Source organism: Oncorhynchus clarkii, chromosome 33 (assembly GCF_045791955.1).
Source record: "Oncorhynchus clarkii lewisi isolate Uvic-CL-2024 chromosome 33, UVic_Ocla_1.0, whole genome shotgun sequence".
NCBI classification, from domain to species: Eukaryota; Metazoa; Chordata; class Actinopteri; order Salmoniformes; family Salmonidae; genus Oncorhynchus; species Oncorhynchus clarkii.
The window spans coordinates 19,226,821-19,253,190 of NC_092179.1; the positions used below are offsets into that span (position 1 = coordinate 19,226,821).

The 26,370-nt window shown below is 44.1% G+C and overlaps 1 protein-coding gene across 2 annotated transcripts in view; it reads left to right on the forward strand.

Moving 5' to 3' along the window:
* LOC139393190 (synaptotagmin-1-like) overlaps positions 1-26,370 on the forward strand; it is a 232,308-nt gene that overhangs the window by 78,096 nt on the left and 127,842 nt on the right. For both annotated transcript variants that reach the window (XM_071141620.1, XM_071141623.1), the window contains exon 3: positions 14,535-14,625. The gene's annotated coding sequence lies outside the window, so the exon portion shown is untranslated. The remainder of the gene's footprint in view (positions 1-14,534; positions 14,626-26,370) is intronic.

Below are 26,370 nucleotides of genomic sequence, written 5' to 3' on the forward strand. Positions count from 1 at the left end.
CACGGCAGCTCGTCTTCATCACAGTAATCTTGTTTGCTCAGAGGGCAGTGTCTATAGAGGACGGAGCACAGCCACACTCACTGTCACAGGGATAAGGGTTTACCTTAGGGACGTTGTGATCTCTAGCTACCTTCTTGCACTTTAAAGGAGATGAGGCTGAATAGCGTTGGAGCTGTGTTTGTGTTCGTGTGTACACATAAAGAGCTTCGGTATGTGGTGTCACTGCAGATCAGATCAGTCACAATCACTAAAGTGGACCTATAGTACTGTTACGAATCCCTTTTGGCCCGACAGTCTAGGGGGGATGGTAGTGAGACCCGTAACATAACTCATGTAAATTATAATTGTGACAAAGTAAAAGTGTGAACGTAATAACCAGGACAACTGAAATTATACCGTCAAACTCAAGGTTTATTGTAAAACACACGGTAATGGGGGGAGCAGGAAAAAGGGGCTGAGCTGGACCCAAGGAAAGAAACAATAAGTATTCAAAACACCCCTAAGCTAGACTAGCCTATTTCAACAACAGCTAACTAACTAACCAAAAATACAGTGGGTGGTCCGCCCAGTTCTAACTAGTGTGTGTTAACAAAGTTTACCTACGGGTAGTGTATGCCCATGGGCGACTTGTCTTGGTTTCCCCTTTTCCCACCAGCAAACACCATAAGCAAAAACAATACTCACAGGAGATGACAAAGTGATTTGGAGGTGCTCAAACAAAAGAAGAGGTTAATTAATACACAAAGAGAGAGATCTACATACATGGCATTTACAAAGAGATTGTGCTACTGAAATCTATCAAGAACAGCTATCTACCCACATGGCATTACAAAGATTGAGCTCTCCTGAAATCTACCAAGAACAGCTATCTACCAACATGGCATTACAAAGATTGAGCTCTTGAACAAACAAATGATAGGGTTTTTAAACCAAGGGAAAGGAACTATGATAGGGTAGGAAACAGGAGGAGGTGTGTCTTCTGATTGATGGGTTGATTGTTGACTGATTGGGGAGTAATGATTTTCACCTGTGAGGGGAGAAGGAGAGAAAAGAAACACACACAGGATACACACAGACACAGGATACCTGTATCCGTAACACTCCCACCCTTAAAAGAGCAACCCTAGGGATTGCGACCACAGTATTACAATTAATACTCACAACAAAATTAATACTTACAACAACAACGTCAACCTTGCCAAAACATACAAAAATCATTTTTACACACGAGACAAAGCATCTGCCAACACATTATCTGAACCCTTTTTGTGGCGGATCTCCAAATTATAATTTTGTACAATCAGCGCCCAACGCATAAGGCGCTGGTTCTGGTTGTACATTCGGTGGAGAAAAACTAAGGGGTTATGGTCAGTATACACAATCACTGGTAGGGCACTGGAACCAATGTATACTTCGAAGTATTGCAGAGCCAACAACAAAGCAAGAGCTTCTTGTTCTATTGTCGCATAGTTTGTTTGACATTTATTACATTTACGTGAAAAATAACAAACGGGATGATCCACTCCACTCTTGTCCTGCTGCAGTAGAACAGCACCAGCACCTCTGGCACTAGCATCTACCTCAAGCTTGAACGGTTGTTCAAAATCCGGAGCAGCAAGTACAGGGGTACTACATAAGAGTGCTTTCGCTGATTCAAAAGCTCTCTTACAATCAGGGGACAACACAAATGGTCTTGCCGGACTGAGCAAATCAGTCAATGGAGCAACTACCGCAGAGAAATTTTTACAGAAGCTACGGTAGTAGCCAACCATCCATAAAAAGCGGCGTAGCTCTCGTCTAGTGGTAGGTGCAGGGAATGCAGTTATAGCCAAGACCTTGGCATCAACAGGGCGCACCTGTCCATGGCCAACCTCTTTACCGAGATAGGTAACAGTAGCCTTCCCAAACTCGCACTTTGCCAAGTTCAGGGTTAGAGAAGCAGTTGCCAACCGTTCACATACTACCCTTAGCAAGTCAACATGATCTGACCACTCAGACGAATAAATCACTAGGTCATCAAGGTATGCACTACAATTAGGAACGCCAGCTAATACAGAGTTAACCAGTCGTTGGAAAGTGGCTGGTGCATTTCGCATCCCAAAAGCCATGACTGAGTACTGAAGGAAGTTGTCTGGGGTCACAAAGGCAGAAATCTCAGAAGCACGTGAAGTTAACGGAACCTGCCAGTAACCTTTTAAGAGGTCCAACTTGGTTACATACTTAGCAGCACCAATAGTGTCGATACAGTCGTCCAGTCTGGGTAACGGGAACGAATCTGGCATTGTGACAGAATTTACCTTTCGATAATCCGTACATAACCTGGACGTACCATCAGGTTTAGGAACCAGAATGCAAGGAGAACTCCAAGGGCTTGAACTTGGCTTAGCCAGGTCATTCTCCAACAAATATCTCACCTCATCCCTCATTATCTTCCTCTTGGAAGCGTTGATACGATATGGGTGTTGCTTGATAGGTGTAGCATTTCCAACATTAATGTCATGTTCCAACACATTTGTGCGAGTAGGAACGTCATTAAAGAGACATGGAAAACTGTGTAGTAGCCTCACAATATCATTAGCCTGTCCATCCGTTAAATGAACCAGACCTGACTGGATAGACAGCAGCATTTCTGAGTTGGGCAATCTAACACACTGCTGCTGAGTATTGCGCAACTCCAAGCCATCATCATCAATATGACAGTCCACTATCATCGCAGTAGTAGCAGAGGAGACAGCAGTACCTTCCTCTGTTTTTGAACTATCTAACTGTGTGATGGGTCGGGTGTGGTATCCTTTCAACATGTTAATGTGACACACACGAGATTGGCGTTTTCTATCAGGAGTTTGAAGCACATAGTCAGTTTCACTTATTTTCTTTTCAATTAAATAAGGACCAGAGAAACGAGCTGACAGTGAAGATCCTGGAACAGGTAATAACACCAGTACTTGGTCACCTGGCTGTAGTGGACGAGAAACAGCCTCTTTATCACAGTGTCTTTTCATGCTCCTCTGTGAGGAAGACAGAGCTTCCTTTGCAAGAGCACAAGCTTGGTGTAGGCGCTCACGAAAGCGACTAACATAGTCCAACACATTCTCATCTCTGGTACACAACTCTTGGGACAAGAACTGTTCTTTAAGGACTTTCATTGGTCCTCTTACTGTGTGACCAAACACTAGTTCAGCCGGGCTGAAACCTAGGGACTCCTGCACCGTTTCACGAGCAGCAAACAAAACTAGAGGAACTCCCTCACCCCAATCTTTCTCAGATTCCAAACAATATTTACGTAGCATAGACTTCAGTGTCTGATGCCATCTTTCAAGCGCACCCTGAGACTCTGGGTGATAGGCGCTTGATACACGGTGCGTAATTGATAAGGATTTCAACACCTGCTTGAAGAGCTTGGATAGGAAATTGGTACCTTGATCGCTTTGTACCACCTTCGGTAACCCGAATGTCGTGAAGAATTTTATTAAGGCTTTACTCACTATCGGAGCTGTAATCCTTCTCAGAGGAATAGCCTCGGGGTATCTTGTAGCCATACACATTATTGTTAACAAAAACTGGTTACCCGATTTTGTCTTCGGTAACGGTCCGACACAATCAACCACCACATGCTCAAATGGTTCACCTATGACAGGTATAGGACACAGAGGAGCGGGAGGAATAACCTGATTTGGTTTTCCTGTTATCTGACAGGTGTGGCATGTCCGACAGAACTGAGCCACATCTTGTTTTAAACCCGGCCAAAAAAAATGTCGAAGGATCCGATCATACGTCTTTGTAATTCCTAAATGACCAGACCACTGGTGATCATGAGCAAGGGATAACACATTCTGTCGAAAGGCTGTAGGAATCACTATTTGGTAAACAGCATTCCAATCTCCACCTGCATCAACATGGGATTTCCATTTACGCATGAGGAGATTACCATCAATGAAGTAAGCCACATTCTTCTTCTTCACCTCTTCTAACGAGACAACACTAGAAAAGCATTTAGCAAGCTTGTTGTCAACCTTTTGGTTAGCAATCAGCTGCTCACGAGTGACTGGTAATTGTATTGCATCAGCAATAACTTCAACGTACTTTGATTCTTTCCTGGGCTGTTTGTCAGAGGTGATCAGCTTCTCAGAGGTATCACACAATCCATCCTCTTGATCATCCTCTTTGAACAGAACAGTGTTTGACAAATCTATCACGTCACCCTCTTGTAGTGCCTGAGCACGAGTGACAGCACAAGCGGGGAACACATGTGGATAACTCTGTGCCAACTCATTCGAGAGAGAGTGGTCACTTTTATCCAATACTTCCAATACGGGTACTACCTTTCCTCCGGCAATATCGTTACCCATTATAAAGGTCACACCTTTCACTGGCAACTTAGGACGTACCCCCACTCTGAATATTCCACTGATTAACTCAGAGTGTACTTTCACAAAGTGCAACGGCACTGGGACAAAACCCATTTCAATACCCTGCACTAACACACTGGAACCACAGTATGTATCGTCAGATAAGGGCAACACATCAGACAATATAAACGACTGCGCCGCACCAGTATCTCTAAGGATTTTAACCGGACGCTGAGACGCTTCGTCATTCGTTAGGGACACAAACCCCTCGAAAATGAATGGTTCATAACTGCGGTCGGGGACTGGGTCTTTCAAACTACAGTTACTCTGAGGCACCTGTTTTGTTGCAGACCTCACAACCGTACGAATTAGAGCAACACCTGTTGGTGGCTTGGCACGAAGAGGCATCCCTTGTTTGCGTTTAAGCAGGAAGCAATCATTAATCATATGTCCCACTTTATGACAATAGAAACAGGAACGCTCATTCTTCTGGCGTGCTTTATATACTACTGCTGGCCGACTAGGGCTAAAGGTAGGAAACTCAGTGGTTCTACTCTCAGTTTGAGCCGAAAACACACTCTTGTGCGTCAACACAAACTCGTCTGCCAACACAGACGCTTCTGCCAGGGAGGATACTTTCTGTTCGTTTAGGTAAACTACAATGCGTTCGGGTAAGCAATTTTTTAATTCTTCCAACAAGATTAACTCCCGGAGAGAGTTGAAATCAGTTACCTTACTAGCAGCATGCCATTTATCAAACAGATTTCCCTTGTCTCTAGCAAATTCCACATAAGTCTTACTAGAAGACTTTCTATGAGACCTAAATCTCTGTCGGTATGCCTCAGGCACAAGTTCATAGGCACGAAGAACAGTAGCATTGACCACTTCATAATTCAAACTGTCCTCTAGAGGTAGCGCTGACAAAACCTCTTGGGCTTTACCAGTTAATTTACACTGAAGTAATAGGCACCATACCTCTTCAGGCCACTTCAATGCTACGGCTATACGCTCAAATACACAAAAATAGGAGTCAACCTCCGACTCTCTGAACAAAGGTACTAAGGCAATCTGCCTACTAATGTCAAACGTGTTTGAGGACACAGCTGGTGAGGACGACTCACTAACAGGAACAGTAGGAACGAAGGCTAGCCTCGCTGTCTCTGCCTCCAGTTCCATCTGGCGCATTTTAAACGTCATCTGCCTCTGTTCTCGTTCTTTTTCTGCCTCCATTTTACCCATCTCCAAATCTAAATGCCGCTGTTCTTTTTCTGCCTCAATTTTACCCATCTCCAAATCTAAATGCCGCTGTTCTCTTTCTGCCTCAATTTTACACATCTCCAACTGGAGAGTCTCTCGCCTAATTTGGGCTCTCTCTTCCACCTCTAGTTGGAACTGTGCTAAACAGACATCCCTTCTGGCATCACCGTTTGACAGTGGGGAGAGTGGATCAAAATGGGACAATGTGGCTGGTGTTTTAGCCTCGCCCTCATTATCAGACACCAATGGGCTTACAGGAGCAGTAACATCCCCTACAGTGGTAGTATGCTCAGGCAGCGGTAACACAAGCACCTGCTCTTCCAACAATACATTTAACACTAGCTGTTTAACCTCCGCCTTAACTACACTCTGCGGAATCGATATTGAGTAATGGTCAGCCAAGGTCATTAAATCAACTCTACGACATTTATCAAAAACCTCCCACGAAGGATTATCCAAAAAGGACTTCAAATCAAAAGTAGCCATCTTACACTACTTCACAAGAGCCAACGAAAATAGCAAACACTAATGCTACTTCAGCTATGACGCTCAACACTGAACTATACCACTTCAACAATCTACATGAGCGGCATGGGTGTCAGTAAAGACAGATCCCGGATGAGGCCCCACTTATGTTACGAATCCCTTTTGGCCCGACAGTCTAGGGGGGATGGTAGTGAGACCCGTAACATAACTCATGTAAATTATAATTGTGACAAAGTAAAAGTGTGAACGTAATAACCAGGACAACTGAAATTATACCGTCAAACTCAAGGTTTATTGTAAAACACACGGTAATGGGGGGAGCAGGAAAAAGGGGCTGAGCTGGACCCAAGGAAAGAAACAATAAGTATTCAAAACACCCCTAAGCTAGACTAGCCTATTTCAACAACAGCTAACTAACTAACCAAAAATACAGTGGGTGGTCCGCCCAGTTCTAACTAGTGTGTGTTAACAAAGTTTACCTACGGGTAGTGTATGCCCATGGGCGACTTGTCTTGGTTTCCCCTTTTCCCACCAGCAAACACCATAAGCAAAAACAATACTCACAGGAGATGACAAAGTGATTTGGAGGTGCTCAAACAAAAGAAGAGGTTAATTAATACACAAAGAGAGAGATCTACATACATGGCATTTACAAAGAGATTGTGCTACTGAAATCTATCAAGAACAGCTATCTACCCACATGGCATTACAAAGATTGAGCTCTCCTGAAATCTACCAAGAACAGCTATCTACCAACATGGCATTACAAAGATTGAGCTCTTGAACAAACAAATGATAGGGTTTTTAAACCAAGGGAAAGGAACTATGATAGGGTAGGAAACAGGAGGAGGTGTGTCTTCTGATTGATGGGTTGATTGTTGACTGATTGGGGAGTAATGATTTTCACCTGTGAGGGGAGAAGGAGAGAAAAGAAACACACACAGGATACACACAGACACAGGATACCTGTATCCGTAACAGTACTATTCAGTACAACTGACCACATTGTAGAGTGCTGATTGCAATATTGTAAAGGACAAAGGAATAAAAGTTCTTCAATATCCAGATATTGTGAATTTATCATTGATGGCAGCTGTTCAAGTAGTTTCCATGTGCTTTGACATGGAACATGGGAGAAAAAAATACATTTTGATCTGCACATGAGTCCGCAGGACATGAGCCAAACAATCTAAACACTTTATTTTTTTAAGTGCAGAAAAATGTCTGGCAGAGTTCAGGAAGTTTACGATTGAAAGTGATCGCCTGGGTTTCTACTGTAATTACTCTCACCACGAGCCGCCATCAGCCAGCAGAAGGAGCGGATTGCAAAAGGGATAGCTGATCCACAGAAACAGCCTGTTAACATGGAGCGGCATGTCTCCACCCAAGACTTATGATTCAAGCTTTGTGGGCATGCCGAGGGAGGTTGGTGGGAATAAGAGTCAGTCGGGGAGAACTGAGAGAGTTATGAAATTATGAAAAACATACTATTCGGAGAGACAAGACAATAACAAAAGCCTTCTCGCTGGCTTTCATTTGTCACCTGTTCCTTCGTCAGTCGCTACATCTCCTTAAATAGCACTCTTATTTCCATCCGGACATTTCTACAACCAGACAGAGTACAAGAAGGGAACGAAAGAGCATTATGAGCACCGAACATTGCTTGTGGCTGACAGCCCTTACAAACAGCCAGTGCAAGGCAAACAGACAGGCAGTCTCCCTCTCCTGAAATAGTTAATAAGGACAAGTATGGAGGAGTGACAACGTGCTCAGTCTTTATGAGCGAGTGTAGGGTTGAAATGAGAGAAAGCAGATGGAAATCAGTATGCTGGAGAAAGTGTTGTTCCGCCTTGGTTCTTCAACGTATGGCAGATTTCAGAGCTTCAGCAGAAAGTATTAGATGAATGCACAAACTGTAAGTTGCTCTGGATAAGAGCGTCTGCTAAATGACACTATATTTTATGCAAATGTAAAGTATGAGTGGGTCAGATTGTTCTTACATACACCTTAGCCAAATACATTTAAACTCTGTTTTCAAAATTCCTGACATTTAATCCTAGTAAAAATTCCCTGTCTTAGGTCAGTTAGGATCACCACTTTATTTTAAGAATGTGAAATGTCAGAAAAATAGTAGAGAGAATTAGTTATTTCAGCTTTTATTTCTTTCATCACATTCCCAGTGGGTCAGACGTTTACATACACTCAGTTAGTATTTGGTAGCATTGTCTTTAAAATTGTTTAACTTGGGTCAAACGTTTCATGGTAGCCTTCCACAAGCTTCCCACAATAAGTTGGGTGAATTTTGGCCCATTACTCCTGACAGAGCTGGTGTAACTGAATCAGGTTTGTAGGCCTCCTTGCTCGCACACGCTTTTTTAGTTCTGCCCACACATTTTCTACAAGATTGAGGTCAGGGCTTTGTGATGGCCACTCCAATATCTTGACTTTGTTGTCCTTAAGCCATTTTGCCACAACATTGAAAGTATGTTTGGGGTCATTGTCCATTTGGAAGACCCATTTGCGACCAAGCTTTAACTTCCTGACTGATGTCTTGAGATGTTGCTTCAATATATCCACATAATTTTCATACCTCATGATGATATATATTTTGTGAAGTGCACCAGGCCCTCCTGCAGCAAGGCACCTCCACAACATGATGCTGCCACACCCATGCTTCTCAGGTTGGGATGGTGTTCTACGGCTTGCAAGCCTCCCCCTTTTTCCTCCAAACACAACGATGGTCAGTATGGCCAAACAGTTCTATTTTGTATCATCAGACCAGAGGACATTTCTCCGCAAAGTACGATCATTGTCCCCATGTGCAGTTGCAAACCATAGTGTGGCTGTTTTATGGTGGTTTTTGGTGCAGTGGCTTCTTCCTTGCTGAGCGGCCTTTCAGGTTATGTCGATATAGGACTTGTTTTACTGTGGATATAGATACTTTTGTACCTGTTTCCTCCAGCATCTTCACAAGGTTCTTTGTTGTTGTTCTGGGATTGATTTGCACTTTTCGCACCAAAGGACATTTGTCTCTAGGAGACAGAACAAATCTCCTTCCTGAGTGGTATGACGGCTGCTTGGTCCTATGGGTTTTATACTTGCGTACTATTGTTTGCTCAGATGAACAGGGGTTTGGAAATTGCTCCAAAGGATGAACCAGACTTGTGGAGGTCTACAATTCTTGGCTGATTTCTTTTGATTTTCCCATGATGTCAAGCAAAGAGGCACTGAGTTTTAAGGTAGGCTTTGAAATACACAGGTACACCGCCAGACACTGCCAATTGACTCAAATGATGTCAGAAGCTTCTAAAGCCATGACATCATTTTCTGGAATTTCCAAGCTGTTTAAAGATACAGTCAATTTAGTATATTTAAACTTCTGACCCACTGGAATGTTGATACAGTGAATTATTGTCACGTTCGCTGGAATAATTATCGGACCAAGGTGCAGCGGATGTTGAGTTCCACATAAGTTATTAGAAAGTGAAACTTAGCAAAACAAAACAATAAACAATAAACTAACAACGAACCGTGACCACAGAGGTGCTACGTGCACTAACTCAAAACAATATCCCACAAACACATGTGGAAAAAATGCTACTTAAATATGATCCCCAATTAGAGACAACGATTACCAGCTGCCTCTAATTGGGAATCATACCAATCACCAACATAGAAAAACAAAACTAGAACCCCACATAGAAATAATCAACTAGACTAACCCCCAGTCACGCCAGTCACTAGTCACGCCAGTCACCCCAGTCACTATGGTCAGGACGTGACAATTATAAGTTAAATAATCTGTCTGTAAACAATTGTTGGAAAAATTGCTTTTGTCATGCACAAAGTAGATGTCCTTGCCAAAACTATAGTTTGTTAACAAGACATTTGTGGAGTGGTTGAAAAACGACTTTTAATGACTCCAACCTAAGTGTATGTAAACTTCTGACTTCAACTCTATATGTCCTATATGTCCTATATACCTACCTCTCTGTCAACTAACAGAACCAGGGTAATATGCTGCCTTATAGCATTAGCTGGGGGACGGCAGAGGTCCACAACATGAATACAGCCGTAGACTCCATTGGCGCATCACAATAGAGTCGGTCTTAAAGTGTCGACCAGAGAAGGTGCCTCACTCATCAGTGTTATTGTGATAGAGTGGACTTGCTGCGGGCAGATGATGAGCCCGGTCGAGCTCCAACCGTACAGGGACCGCCTTCTGCGTAGCCTAGAGGAATGCTGGGTAACAGTTGCTAATCATCTCCACGGCGCTCCCCGCCAGCGTAGTGACCACAGGGGGGTTGGAGGATGGGCCTGGAGGTGCCAAGGCCATACCACAGTAAATACCACAGTAAATACTTAAGTTCCTTCTCCGATCTACAGTACAGTACAGAGCCCTCTACAGGTATCACTCTATAGAAATCCATTTTCCCCAGTGTTCTAGTGATTGGACGCTGTTGCTTTCCACAGAACTGCCTGGTTTCACAGAATGTGCTCCGACATGATTGTTGTGATGAGATTTCTCTAGCTGTCAGGAAGGCTGTTTCTTACAGTCCGGGCTTAGGTAGAATTTGAGGCAGAGAACACCAGTATCCTTCTTTAAGGGCAAGGAGGAGATGTGTTTGTATGCCTGTTTATATGCCTGTTTTGTTGAGGGATTGTAAGGTGTCCCAACGCATGATGAAAATACATACTAAATGCCAGATTCATATTTGTAAAACACAATCGCTTGGCTATTGTCAAAATCCAAACAATTAAAATGGTTTGGATTTTGTTTTCTCCATCTGATAATGACATTTTCACAAGCATCTCCTTGTCATGACCAACGAATATGACTTCTCATGAGATGCTTTGCCATCGTATTCCACATTGGATCCCCTTTCAGAAACGATGGGATGGTATGAGCCGTGGTCAGGGGATTACACCAGCTGACATATCTGGGGCGTTGGGTTTCTGCCTCAGTGCCTGTCAAGGGGAGCAAGGCTCTGGTGATTGGCACGGCCAAGTCCTCAAGGTCATGTTTGTTTTTCCCGCTCACCCGTCTCTGTAGATTACTGGGGTAATATATCTCCTGTCAAAATGTCACCCATCCCCCCCAGCTCTGGTCCTTAACCAGTACACACATCTAAAGATGGTTTCCACCACGTGTCTCCTTCATGTTGTAACCCAAGCCAGGGAAATATACCAGAACACAAACCTTGTATGTATGTTTTGTCTCCCGTCGGAATACTAAGAGATGGAAATGTAATCTCTCCCTTTGGCATCGTTCTGAGCTGAGGGTTGGGCTTGGTCGTGATCGTAGACCATAGCTCTCAGGAACCCGGCCAAGGCTGCATGGGGCCTTATATTCATCACTGTGCAACGAGACGGATCGCATCATTCACCCGGCTGCTGCTCGAGACCCATTCAAAACGGCCAGTGTTAAGAGCGAATAAGCGATAAAGGTCTACCTGGTCAGAATACAGAGGAGTTCTAGAGGAGGCATCTGATGTGAGGAAGATGGAGACAGACTGACATGTGTTCAGGCAAGCAGAGAGGTGGAGGGAGAGAGGGAGATGGAGAGTGGTGGATACCCTAAGTGGAAATGCAGGATGGAGGAATAACACGGTGAAAAGAAAGATGAGGGGAGGCGGGCGAAAAGCAGGCGCCACGCCGGGAAAATGAAGACTTATGTGAAGCACCACAAAGGGGTGGTTGTTCGTTGCAGATGGCTGACAAATTGTAGGAGTCACGAAAGCAAACTCTCATTTCGCTGAAAGCGGTGGTTTGGATATCATAACGACAATGTCATTGTGTTCCTACGATGACGGTTATTTTCACACTCACCCAGCTGAGCGGTGGAAGTGGTAGCGAGCCCATTGATTTGCTCGAAACTATTGTTCTGTGATTATTTGTCACAACACTGCTGTACTCTGTGTGTACATTGAGTAATATACACAGGAGAACAGCTGGAAATGTTGGCAGTGCTAAATCTAATGTGTGTGGAAAGATTCAAAGCAATCCCACTAGTTACTTACTGTAGCATAAACACTCAAACAAGTTTACACACACACACACACACGCACGTACGCACGCACACACACACACACACACACACACACACACACACACACACACACACACACACACACACACACACACACACACACACACACACACACACACACACACACACACTGCACCTATCTGGTGTATGTGACAATAAAAATAACATTGAAAAAGTACACACTTTCGCATACTAAAGAGGTTAATGACTTGTGAAGAGGTTTGTATGTGTGTGTGTGTGTGTGTGTGTGTGTGTGTGTGTGTGTGTGTGCCTGTTTGTGTTAGTAATGTGGTGGAGATTTCATTAATTTACATGTATTACACCAAGCATCACCATATCATTGTACCATCCAAGTTCTTTGCGTGCCGTATGTCACACTGGCTGAGGATGGCTGTGCTGGGGTTAATATCAACTGTTGTTGACAGAGTGGCACCAATTGTTAGGCAAATGGATTTCATGGGTATGTTAACAAGAGCACGTGATTCATTCTATAGCAGGAGTTTACGGCTGAAAAATGTATTTCACCACACTGGCTACATCTGTGGTAATATATAAGGCTATAATGTGAAGAGCTCCATTGAGCTCCAAGTAGGGAAATTAATAATGTTATCGTGTGGGAATTCAATGGCAACTTGTCCTTCTCTTGAATGTTAAGTAGGGGATGAGGGTTTCAGGGGATCTCTTGATGGCATGTTGTTTATGTATAGCTAACGGTACGCTCTAACTTGAAATGAAAACGACTTTCTGACTAAATTTGAAACGTGTAATATCTGAACATTTTACTAGCTAGACTATCTTAGTCATGGATGCTTCTCTCACGGATGCCATTGTTGCCCTTAGTTTGAAAAGATGTTAACCCGGAGACAGGTGTTTTATACAACAGCCTACTGTGTGTTCTCTTTTCGACTCCGTCTGCATATATATTTGCAATCAAACTCCAGAATTTTCCCTATCTCATACTCTAATTGCACCAGACATTCCACTGATTTTAAAACTTGGTCCTCCTCCAGAAAGTGGAGAGCAACACTTATGCAGTCCTACTACGTGATACTTTTGAAAGAAAAGCTGTGTTAGAAAGGATTACTTACACATGCTGACCAGCTCATGTTATAGACAGTAGCGTGCTACATGGCAGACCAATCCGAACTCATCTCTCGGCATGACCATGCTATCCACTATCTCAGCCAATCACGGCCAGCGGGTTCCTGTCTTTTTCCGTGCCTAAACCAACTAGGCTCGTAAATGTACAGTTTTATTGGTATTTACAGATGGCATACAAGTTTGTTATTAAAGCACATGAAAGTTCATATGTTCCAGAAGGCATTTCTGGCAAAAAACACATTTTGATTCAACAAAGTTACGTTCAAATGGCTTTTAAAATGTATTCTAATGGCTCTCCTGTGAAGTAGTGACGCGCGACATACGCCTAGTTTCCTGAAACGATACACAAATTGCCTCTGAATTTTTGTGCCTTTGTGTACCTGCCAGTGGCAGCCGGAGGTAATAGCTTTTAATCTGTACATCAAACGCCCGGCAAATAGCTCCTTAACAGTAATGGGGGAATGAATAGGGAATCACAAACTCCATCTCCACCTCCCGACACCGTCAAGATGGTGCTGATAGCTCTCCATCACAGCAGAACCTTGGGACGTATGCTGCAAGGACAGATCTTATTTGCATTTTTTATTTATCCATTTTGAAGTAATATATTCTGTGATTCTGTGAATCTCCATCCAGATGTTTATTGGATATTGTTTTTGGATTTTAGAATACATTTTTAATCCAAAATACAGTCAATCGATCACATTTGTTCTGTTTCAAACATTATTTACAATGACATGAGACATTGAAGTAGTATTGAAAATCCCCTGCTGTGACCCTAACTAGAGCACTCCTCCACATCATCCACCTCCTCCACAATGGAGTGCCTTTCACACCGCAGTGGCAGGCAGCATCTGTGGGGAGGAGATCCCCAGCTGGTCCCCGTCCCTGGTCTCCATCTCATGACTCGGTTCCACCGCCTTCCTAATGAACACGACCAATCGGCTGTGAAAGCGCTCCATCGATAATGGATATATATATATATATATATATATACACACACACACACACACACACACACACACACACACACACACACACACACACACACACAAACAAACAAACAAATGCAACAAATGCAAATGCTATTGGTCTTGTTTGCGCCTGGCTTGTAAAGTACTCTTAAAAGAAAATGGCGGGTTTCAAGAACACAATAGTATCTGACTGGGCTAGTTTAAAATGTCTCTTGAAAGCAGGAACTGACCTGCAGTAACTAGTCTCAATTCAGTTCTATGAACTTTGCATTATTTTTGTTGTTCCACATTAACATGCTCCGTCTGTCTCTTCCTCAGCTTTGAACTATCTCAACTACGTGCAACTCCTGTGTTAAGAAGAAGAAGCAGCATTGGAGGAACCCCTAGCAGCAGGCACCGTTGAGTTAAGGTTAGTCTCTGTTCCCTCGTACTCAAAGACAGGCAAACAAAACAGACACCCTGTCTCAGTGGAAATGCCACAGGTCCACAGAGCCACTCTTGCTATTCGCTGTCTCAGACCCCAAGGATCTCCAACCCCTATGGGAAAATAACCTCAGTCCCCTGGTTCCTTATCCTTAAATGCCAATGACCACAAGGGGGCAATCCCAAAAAGAAGAAGAATTCCACAGAGATTTGTTTCACAATGTACAAAAACTAACGCTAATTAGTATGTATTATTCCACACATTTTGTGTATACATGCATGAAACAACTCATAGAGGCCCCCATTGCACTTTTCTAATAGAAAAGACACATCAAACAGTGGTACGCAGCACTGAAAGCCTCATTAGTACTGTAGAGTAAGACATGTGATACTACAGTCTCTGGACGCCATAGCTCATTCATGGTCTAAAGGACTAATAAAGTATTGATTTGATCTATTAGAGCAGGAAAGGCACAAACGCACCATATACATTAGGCTATAATGTAAAGAGCTCCGTTGAGCTCCAAGTAGGAAGATGAATCATGTTATTGTGTGGGAATCCAATGGCAACCACTGTAGTCCTTATCTTGAATGTTAAGTAGTGGGTGGGGGGGTTCAGGGCTTCTCTTGATGTCATGTTGTTTATATTCATCACACTACTGCACACATTTGAATGTCATGCTGTGACAAACAATAACAGCCAGAGCAACATTTTCAGATCCAACAACATACGCGACAATCCTCTCTCTCAAGCTAGGGGAGACTGAGCGTGTGTGGCCAAGGGCACAACATGGCGACCCAGGTCATCATACATGGCAAACACAAATATTACAACACCACACACTGTTGATTAACATCTTATTTGAATAAAAAGCAGGAAAACAAATGAAGAGTAAAAAAACCCAATGAAGATGAAGGCTTAAGGGAGTTTTATCATCGCACACAAGGTTTCCAATATGGCTTGAGAAGGAATTAATGAATTCTGATTCAACCCGTGTTAATATAAGCCAGGCAAATCATATGGAATCTTATCCTGGTGTAAGTTTATCCAATAGGGAACTCTGTCCTTGTGTCTGTTCACTGTTCCCTCCCTCGCACTACACTACACAATACCACTCTTCTATAACAACATGTACATCCAGCTGGCGAGGCAGGTGCGGCAGGGTTGAGTGGCCATTTGCTGAGGCGTTGTGGCTGATTCAGGCCTTGTTAAATTCCATTTTGTTTGTGAGCGGTGCTGAGCTCGGCCTCCCCTGGGCGTATAAGGGCAGACTTCGAAGCCACCGCACCGACTGGGGACCGAGGGGAGCGGTCACAGTTTTTCATCCTTATTACCCATGACATATCCAAAGTGGCAGAGTAGCCATGGAGATATAGAGAGAAAGAGGGAGAGAGGGGAAAAGATAGAGGTGGGTACCTCAGGAGAACCAGGGAGTCTGTCTCCTATCCTCCCTCCCCCTCATGAACCTCTGAGCAGGGCCCCAATCCGCCTGGCTAAAACAATGCAATTCAATGACGGCGATTAGGTACATCTACAAGGTGACTTCCATATGGAAGAAGAGGTAGTTGGACGGGGGTGGGTGTCTTGCCTTCAGCCACGTGACATGATTGGAGAGGTTTTCTTCACTGAATGAGTCCCCCCTCTCCTCTGCTCTCCTTCCCACGGCGGAGATTAAGATCGCTTGTTGTAATTATTGCTCCTTGAGGCAGCCTAATTCTGCCAATGAGATAGCATCACACCAGTCAGGTGCTTCAGAGGGTATCTGGCACCTGCTGTTGTCGTCCTCTGCGTGTTCCATACGGCATTGTTTTGTGATACATGTCTGTTGATCGACTGGCTTCTCTGGCTTCTGGGGCGCTGCCAATCCCCCGTCTGTCTCCAGATTCGCTCTCCTTCACTAACCACGTATTAGGAAAAAAGAAGGGGGAAATAATCACACGCAAAAGCCAAAAACCCTGAGGTGTCTGGGATTTCTGCCTCCTGACGTACTGCGAGGCATCAATCATCTGCCACCACAGTCCCATGAAACATCTGTCTTAGACACACCGGAAGCCTGGCCGCCTCCCATCCAAACACAGGTGTTTGACACGCACATTAAGCTCTGCCCAACGAGCAGCCATCTTTTACCGCCAGGTACAGTAATGTAGGGGTTAGAGAACACAAATTAACGGGAATAAATGCATACATTCAGAAACCTTCACAGGTGTACGATATGTCATATATGCATTACAGGAGAAAAATGGGCACAACAGTTATTTGCTTTTCAAGTGATGTTCAAGCAAGCAGTATCATCACTAGAGAGCTCCTGTTATGGTAGTGACATTGAATGTTACAGTGATGACAATGAGAGTTATGGTGGTGACATTGAGAGTAACGGTGGTGACATTGAGAGTAACGGTGGTGGCATTGACAGTTACGGTGGTGGCATTGAGAGTAACGGTGGTGACATTGACAGTTACGGTGGTGACATTGACAGTTACGGTGGTGACATTGAGAGTAACGGTGGTGACACAGAGTTACCGTGGTGACATTGACAGTTACAGTGGTGATATTGACAGTTACGATGGTGACATTGAGAGTAACGGTGGTGAAATTGAGAGTAACGGCGGTGACACAGAGTTACCGTGGTGACATTGACAGTTTCGGTGGTGACATTGACAGTTACGGTGGTGACATTGAGAGTAACGGTGGTGAAATTGTGAGTTACGGTGGTGACGTTGAGAGTAACTGTGGTGGTGACATTGAGAGTAACGGTGGTGAAATTGTGAGTTACGGTGGTGAAATTGTGAGTTACGGTTGTGATATGGAAGGTTACGGGCAGATGCAGAGCCGGACTCCTCTATGGGTTCTCTCTGGGGAATGACTCCCCACCGAGAAATAATCTGCATCCATGATAAGTTTCATTGGCTGTTCAGGGCCAATGTTCTAATTCTCCAAAGACGAAGCTCAGCTCAACCCCGTTACAGACGTGTGTCACTGCAAATCACCCTCAACAGCACATGCATCACCCTGTCTTTCCCCAGCAGATCTATCGGTGACTCTTTCCTAGGGTAACCGCAATCAGTTCAAGCACTCGGCTGATCTATTGCCCTCGCTCAGCAGTGGAGTAGGATCATTAGTTGGGTGTACTTTATGTCTGGGGAAGCGTAACGAGGAACGAGCAGCAATCGCTGTGGGTGTGAAGATATAAAGCCTGCTGCTTTCATCAACGAGCCTTAATGATCCTCAAAAAACAGACTAGTGTATATGATCACATCTTATAGGCTGAATCCAGGCTGTATCACATCCGGTTGTGATTGGGTGTCCCATAGGGGGGCGCACATTTGGCCCAGAGTCGTCCGGGTTTGGCCGGGGTAGGCCGTCATTGTAAAGACAAATGTGTTCTTAACTGACTTGCCTAGTTAAATAAAGGTTAAATAAAATACATTTAAATGTCAATTATAAGAAGTGACATCTATTACAGTTTTTTTCGATTGCTAAACGACAGTGGACACAACTGGAGTCACATGTGCAAATCTCTAACTACAGTCTGCACAGCAGCAGTTCATGTGGACCAAACTCTAGTTTGTTTTTCATTGCTTGAACACAGTTTTCAAAACTCTACACACTTATCCCATGACTTTAACCACAACCTGCACAACACTGTGGATTTACAGCACTTTGTTCAAATGCTAACACACTGCTGTCAAAACTGTGAACCACACATTCAAAACGGAATAGATTTCAGCCTTGTGCCTTTCAAACACTGCTGATTGCAATTTCAGCTGAAAGGCTAAGCAGGTGTCTTGTTTTAGACTTGTTAGTGAACACACACACATATTACAGTATATATAGGTAGAGCTCAGAAAGACTCATTTTGGAAATGGAACAAGGAAGATGGGTTCGTGGAGGGAGAAGGGTGGCAGGGAGAGGGCGGATGCGTGGAGGAAGACAAAGAAGACAAAGAGCTGTTATTTCAGATGAAATAAGGGCTACACTTATAGACCATGTCGTGAACCATGGTCTCTCATTGAGAGAGGCAGGGTTGAGGGTGCAACCCAATCTGCAAAGATCCACAGTGGCATCTGTAATGCGAATTTTCCATCATGCAAACAGGTGAGAGTTACATCCTTACAGTAAATGAAAACATTACAGGAATCTATTTTGTATTGCAATTATAGAATATTTACACAGATATATATTACAGTAAGTTTGACTGTAAAATATATTTTTACAACAGGACCCAAAGGCTGCCCCCAACAGGGGGAAGAGGAAAAATATTTTCAGATGCGCAGGAAAATGCTATTGTTGACATGGTTGTTGTCAACAATGCAATAAAACTGCGGGAGATTCAAGATAGAGTGCTGGCTGATAATGATATATTTGAAAATGTTAATTCTGTCAGCACAACAACTATTGCTCGAGTCCTAAAGAAACACCAAGTTACAATGAAACAGTTATACACTGTACCGTTCGAGAGAAACAGTGAACGGGTAAAATAGCAACGATACCAATATGTCCAGGTAAGACGTCTGAGGTTACGTACACAGCTATACAAAATATTTAGTTTTTGTCATAGTTTGCGATAACGTTGCTTTTCACCACTCTGCAGCTGTCACAGATTGGTTTGCAGCACATCACAGATTGATGGTTTTGTACCTGCCTGCATATTCACCCTTCCTCAACCCAATAGAGGAGTTTTTCTCTGCCTGGAGGTGGAAAGTGTTTGGTCACCACCCACATGACCAAATGTCTCTTTTGGAAGCCATGCGTGCCGGATGTGAGGACACTAGTCCAGAGGACTGCCAGGGATGGATAAGGCACTCCAGAAGGTTCTTCCCCAGGTGCATGGCAAGAGAAAACATTAGATGTGATGTTGAAGAAAACCTGTGGCCTGATGCTAGAGAGAGGCAGGATTAGCCCCTCAATTATTTGTTCGAATTACAGTATGTACTTTTAGTTTCTACCTTTTTTTTCTCATTACTGTAATTCCGTAAATTACTACAGACTATTGAAGCAAACTGCTAATTTTCATTTACCTTAAAGAATTGTTATGTTCTAAAAAATGTAATAAATCATGTGAAAGAATGTCACTCTTTTCTTTGAAGAAAATATTACTTTGTATGAAGTCACTGAAATTGTTCAAACTGTAAAGATGAAAAGTTTGTATTTTCTGTATTGTTGTTTGATGCTAGTGTTTTTACTGTTCTGAGTGACAGTGTGTGTTATCTCAGTGAGGGTTGTGCATAGTGTTTGGCTGCACTGAGCGTGTTTTGAGCCATGTGTTAAGAGTTGTGTTGCTTGGAATGAGTTTTGCAGGTGATGTGAACTGTTTAGCTCAGGTGACTGTTGGTAGTGCAGACTGTAGTTAGAGTTTTGCACATGTGACTCCAGTTGTGCCCACTGTCGTTTAGCAATCGAAAAAAACTGTAATTTGCTCTAATTGTGACGGAGTGACAGGCAATTAAGGAACATGGTGTGTGTTTCAATGCCTCTGTCATCTCTGGGAAAGTGTGTGGGGGGGAATTAAAAAGCACATCTGCCCTCAGTTTAGGGTATAGAGCTGGTATATGGTCGTTGAGACAAAAGCAGCTTATTGCCAAGGCTGTCAACTCCGGAACATGGAGAATGGAATCTCATAAGCATGAAGTTACATTGGTCATTCGGAATTGCCTCAACATTGGTGACCTTTGGCTCCATTTACTACAGTTGAGCAGGTTAATGTACGTTGTCACTGTGCGTGGCTACTCATGCGTGGATTCATGTTAATGTGTGAGTGATATTAATTGAGAAGAGGATAAATTAATTTAATCCGTGTTAATTATTAGACTGACCTTTATTTAAATTGGCTATTGTGACTGTTTACAAGTCTCTAATCTCAATGTCATGTAGAGTGTGTGGGTCAATAATTTTTTTCTGGTAGGGTGTGTGTGTGTGTGTGTGTGTGTGTGTGTGTGTGTGTGTGTGTGTGTGTGTGTGTGTGTGTGTGTGTGTGTGTGTGTGTGTGTGTGTGTGTGTGTGTGTGTGTGTGTGTGTGTGTGTGTGTGTGTGTGTGTGTGTATGTGCACGTGTGAGAGAGAGGGAGAGAGAGAGAGAGAGAGAGAGAGAGAGATAGAGAGAGAGAGAGAGAGAGAGAGAGAGAGATCGTGATAAACCCTCAATCTTTACATAGGAGCTGCTACTGTTCAGGTCTCCCCTCTTCTGCGCCCAAATTCTTTTTTTCTCTCTCTCTCGCTCTCTCTCTCTCATTCTTTTGCTCACTCTCCTCCATCTAACTCTCTCTTCCTCTAGCTTTTCTTCCCTGCTTTCTCTCCCTCGGTCCTCCACTCATCCGTTCTTTTCTCTCCCTCTATCTGTCCAGGCCCTCTCCCCATATCTCTCCCAGCAGGTCACAGCCCCTTCTGGTCTGAGCATAGACACCAGGGGGAAACCCTGTGATGTGGCCAGCTACAGTATTCCCACACTTGGCCACTTCACCACCATCATGCTGGGCCTATCTACTGTCAGACTCCCCACTCCAACCACACACATTCCTCACTCCACCAACCACAGCACGGCAATGAGTCACGCTATCGGGAAAGGCAGAGAGTAATTGGAAACATGAGAGTGTCACACCCTGATCTGGTTCACCTGTCCTTGTTATTGTCTCCACCACCTCCAGGTGTTGCTTATTATCCCTGGTGTATTTATCCCTGTGTTCCCTGTCTCTCTGTGCCAGTTTGTCTTGTTTGCCAAGTCAAGCAGCATTTTTCCTTGCTCCTATTTTTCCTAGTCTCTGTTTATTTCTAGTCCTCCTGGTTTCGACCCTCTGTCTGACCTGACTACCAGCCTGCCTATCCCCTTGTACTGTTTTAGACTCTGATCTGGTTTCTGACCCCTGCCTGACCTGACTACCAGCCTGCCTATCCCCTTGTACTGTTTTAGACTCGGATCTGGTTTCTGACCCCTGCCTGGACTGACTTCGAGACTGCCTATCCCCTTGTACTGTTTTAGACTCGGATCTGGTTTCTGACCCCTGCCTGGACTGACTTTGAGACTGCCTATCGCCTGGTACTGTTTGGACTCTGACCTGGTTTATGAACTCTCGCCTGTCCCCGACCTGCCTTTGCCTACTCCCTTTGTTATAATAAATACCGGAGCTCGGCCATCTGCCTCCTGTGTATGCATTTTGGTCTCGCCTTGTGCCCTTATAGAAAGCTGATGTTCAGGATTTTTAAATAAGAGAGGGAGGGAATCAGAGGTCTGAGACAGTCAGACATTTGAATGTATGTGTCAGTCTCAATGTGAACTGCAAAGGTATAAACAAGTCAGGGCTTAAGTTGCACTCCACCTTCAAGACCAACCATCCATTGGCATCAATGTGTTATTCATGCCACGGATCAAGTTTCAAGTCAACTGTGTCATCCAGGATCTTGAGTCAGGATGGTGGCCATTCAGCTCATTCCAGATATGAGCAGAGTGACCTTGAAAGACCTGGTCTGTATATAGTTGATAGATAGAAAGGCAGCGGTATGGCTGCTGAGGTAATTTAATTATCAGACCCTCCACAGGCTAGAGTAATGACTGCTCTCCAAATCCTCCCTAATCCCCTATCCCAGTCCTCTACACAGACAGGCCCTGCCTGGGGCTCTCTGACTGTCTGACACAGGCAGCACTAACTCCTATACCCTGACCCTGTCTGTAGTCCCAGCCTGCTGGTATACAATACTGTAATATACAGTCCTTTCAGAAAGTATTCAGACCCCTTGACTTTTCCCACATTTTTCTTACATTACAGCCTTGTTCTAAAATTGATTAAATAAATAAAAATGTCCTCAGCTATCTACACACGATACCCCATAATGACAAAGCAAAAACAGTTTTTTAGAGATTTTTACAACTAAATAAATAAACAGAAATACCTTATTTGCATAAGTATTCAGACCTTTTGCCATGAGACTTGACATTTTCCTCCGTGCATCCTGTTTCCATCGATTATCCTTGAGATGTTTCTACATCTTGATTGGAGTCCACTTGTGTTAAATTCAAATGATAGGACGTGATTTGGAAAGGCACACACCTGTCTAGTCCCACAGTTGACACTGACACTAAAGAATTGTCTGTAGAGCTCTGAGACAGGATTGTGTCAAAGGACAGATCTGGGGAACGGTACCAAAACATTTCTGCAGCATTAAAGGTCCCCAAGAACACAGTGGCCTCCATCATTCTTAAATGGAAGAAGTTTCCTAGAGCTGGCCCCCCGGCCAAACTGAGCAATCGGGGGAGAAGGCCCTTTGTCAGGGAGGTGACCAAGAACCCAATGGTCACTCTGACAGAGCTCGAGAGTTCCTCTGTGGGGATGGGGGAAACTTCCAGAACGACAACCATGTCTGCAGCTCTCCACCAATCAGGCCTTTATGGTAGAGTGGTCAGACAGAAGCCACTCCTCAGTTAAAGGCACAAGACAGCCCACTTGGAGTTCACCAAAAGTTACTGAAAGACTCTCAGACCATGAGAAACAAGATTGAACTATTTGGCCTGAATGCCAAGCGTCACGTCTGGAGGAAACCTGGCACCATCCCTACGGGGAAGCATGGTGGTGGCAGCATCATGCAGTGGGGACATTTTTCAGTGGTAGGGACTGGGAGACTAGTCAGGATCGAGGCAAAGATGAACGGAGCTTAGTACAGAGAGATCCTTTATGAAAACCTGCTCCAGAACGTTCAGTACATCAGACTGGGGCGAAGATTCACCTTCCAACATGACAACGACCCTAAGCACACAGCCAAGACAACCCAGGAGTGGCTTCGGGACAAGTCTCTGAATGTCCTTGAGTGGACCAGCCAGAGCCCGGACTTGAACCCAATCGAACATCTCTGAAGAGACCTGAACTAGTTGTGCAGCAATGCTCCCCATCCAACCTGACAGAGATTGAGAGGATCTGCAGAGAAGAATGGGAGAAACACCCCAAATACAGGTGTGCCAAGCTTGTAGCGTTATACCCAAGAAGACTCGAAGCTGTAATCACTGCCAAAGGTGCTTCAACAAAGTACTGAGTAAGGGGTTCGAATACTTATGTAAATGTGATATTTTTGTTTTTTATTTGTAATACATTTGCAAAAAAATGTAAAAAAAACTGTTTTTGCTTTGTGATTATGGGGAATTGTGTGTAGATTAATTTTAGTATAAGGCTGTAACGTAACAAAATGTGGAAAAACTCTAGGGGTCTGAATACTTTATTTCACTGTATATCGATAGGAGCGACATGTTTGGTGAGTAAATTACCAAAATAGTGCATTGTGTGCATGCGCGTGTGTGTGTGTGTGTGTGTGTGTGTGTGTGTGTGTGTGTGTGTGTGTGTGTGTGTGTGTGTGTGTGTGTGTGTGTGTGTGTGTGTGTGTGTGTGTGTGTGTGTGTGAGTGAGTGAGTGAGTGAGTGAGTGAGTGAGTGAGTGAGTGAGTGAGTGAGTGAGTGTGTGTGTGTGTGTGGACGTTCATGTGTGTGCGTGTGTTAATATAGCTCTTCATTCTTCTCACGTCGGTGTCCTCTGAGTCCAGGATGGTTCTTGAGGTGTAAAGGGGGCCGTCCTCTCTCCATGAAAACATCTTTATTAATTACCCCTCCTGAGAGAGGTAGGAGGTGACCCCAGACTAGAGGTCAACCGATTAATCGGAATGGCCGAACAATTAGGGCCGATTTCAAGTTTTCATAACAATCGGTAATCATTGTAGCCGATTACTTTGCACTCCACGAGGAGACTGCGTGGCAGGCTGACCACCTGTTACGCGAGTGCAGCAAGAAGCCAAGGTAAGTTGCTAGCTAGCATTAAACTTATCTTATAAAAAAACAATCAATGTTAACATAATCACTAGTTAACTACACATGGTTGATGATATTACTAGTTTATCTAGCGTGTCCTGCGTTGAATATAATTGAAGCGGTGCCTGTTAATTTATCATTGAATCACAGCCTACTTCACCAAACGGGTGATTTAACAAGGGCATTCGTGAAAAAAACACTGTTGTTGCACCAATGTGTACCTAACCATAAACATCAATGCCTTTCTTTAAAATCAATACACAAGTATATATTTTTAAACCTGCATATTTAGTTAACAAGAATTTATTTTAATTAGGGAAATTGTGTCACTTCAGTGTCTCCTCGCGTTCCATGCAAGCAGCAGTTTGGGCCGCCTGGCTCGTTGCGCACAGTGTGAAGACAATTTATTCCTAAAAAAGACCGTAATTAATTTGCCAGAATTGTACATAATTATGACATAACATTCAAGCCTATCAACTCCCGAGATTAGGCTGGTGTAACCGATGTGAAATGGCTAGCTAGTTAGCGGGGTGCACGCTTTCAATCGGTCCTCCAATAACCGGTATCAGCGTTGAAAAATCATAGTCGGTCGACCTCTACCCCTGACCCTCTCAGACGTCCCGGAACGTAGACCTGGCTGTGGGGACTGACTCTCTCCTCTCCTCGGAGGGGAGCCACACCATTTTGTGGGCGGAGGAGAGTTAGCTTGCTTGCTCGGTCTGCGTCTCTGCTTTGAATTTTTGGTGTTTAGTCAGACACAAAGTAGCTGTTCACTTCCACCTTCGGTCAAGTAATATCCTATAATATAGTATAGTGAGTTGTGAAGATGGCGTGATTAGATGGCACTGTGAAAAGTGGTTCTTTCTCCCTTCCTCCCTCTTCTCTCCTCTCTCCTCTCTCCTATCCAAGCATCTGTGCAGAGTCAGTGGTGTTGGCATGTGCTAATGACCCCAGCAGGGTGAATGTGTGTGTGTGTGTGTGTGTGTGTGTGTGTGTGTGTGTGTGTGTGTGTGTGTGTGTGTGTGTGTGTGTGTGTGTGCGTGTGTGTGTGTGTGCGCCAACAGAGAGTGGAAGGAGCACCTGTGCATGTTGAAAAGAGCCTGCTGGTCTTACCTTATGAACAGCACCACATCCTCCTGGCTGGATTGATAGAGCTTTCAGGCAGCTTCCTGCCCGTGGAACAGAGAGAGAGAGTGTAACGAGAGAGTGTAACGAGAGAGTGTAACGAGGCTATCAGATGTAATTAAAGCAAGTGTCTCTTCTCTGTAAGAAAGTCAGAACACTCAGAAATATGTCTGACTCACTAAGAATTCTTTGCACAGTATAACACCCATGGGTAGTGTGGAAATGAGCGGACTATGACAGGGGCATGATAACCATACAGACTGGACTATTCCTAGGATGGAAGACAATGCAGGTGGCAGACAGGCTGAGTTGGGAATCGACTATGACATATAATATCTCAATTTACAGGGGTTCAGGAAGGGCTTGGACTGTCAAAGTATATCTTAAAATGTTGACCTTTTGGAGATTGGCTGCCTTTTTCTCTTCCCACTCCTTTTATCTCCATCTCTTTCTCCTGCCCTCTCTTCTTCTCTTCACCTTTCTTTCTCTGTCTCTCTCTTCCTGTCCCTGCTGACCATCTGACTCCTCACTCCTCTTTCTCCTGCCCTCTCTTCTTCTCTTCACCTTTCTTTCTCTGTCTCTCTCTTCCTGTCCCTGCTGACCATCTGACTCCCCACTCCTCTTTCTCCTGCCCTCTCTTCTTCTCTTCACCTTTCTTTCTCTGTCTCTCTCTTCTTGTCCCTGGTGACCCTCTGACTCCCCACTCCTCTTTCTCCTGCCCTCTCTTCTTCTCTTCACCTTTCTTTCTCTGTCTCTCTCTTCTTGTCCCTGGTGACCCTCTGACTCCCCACTCCTCTTTCTCCTGCCCTCTCTTCTTCTCTTCACATT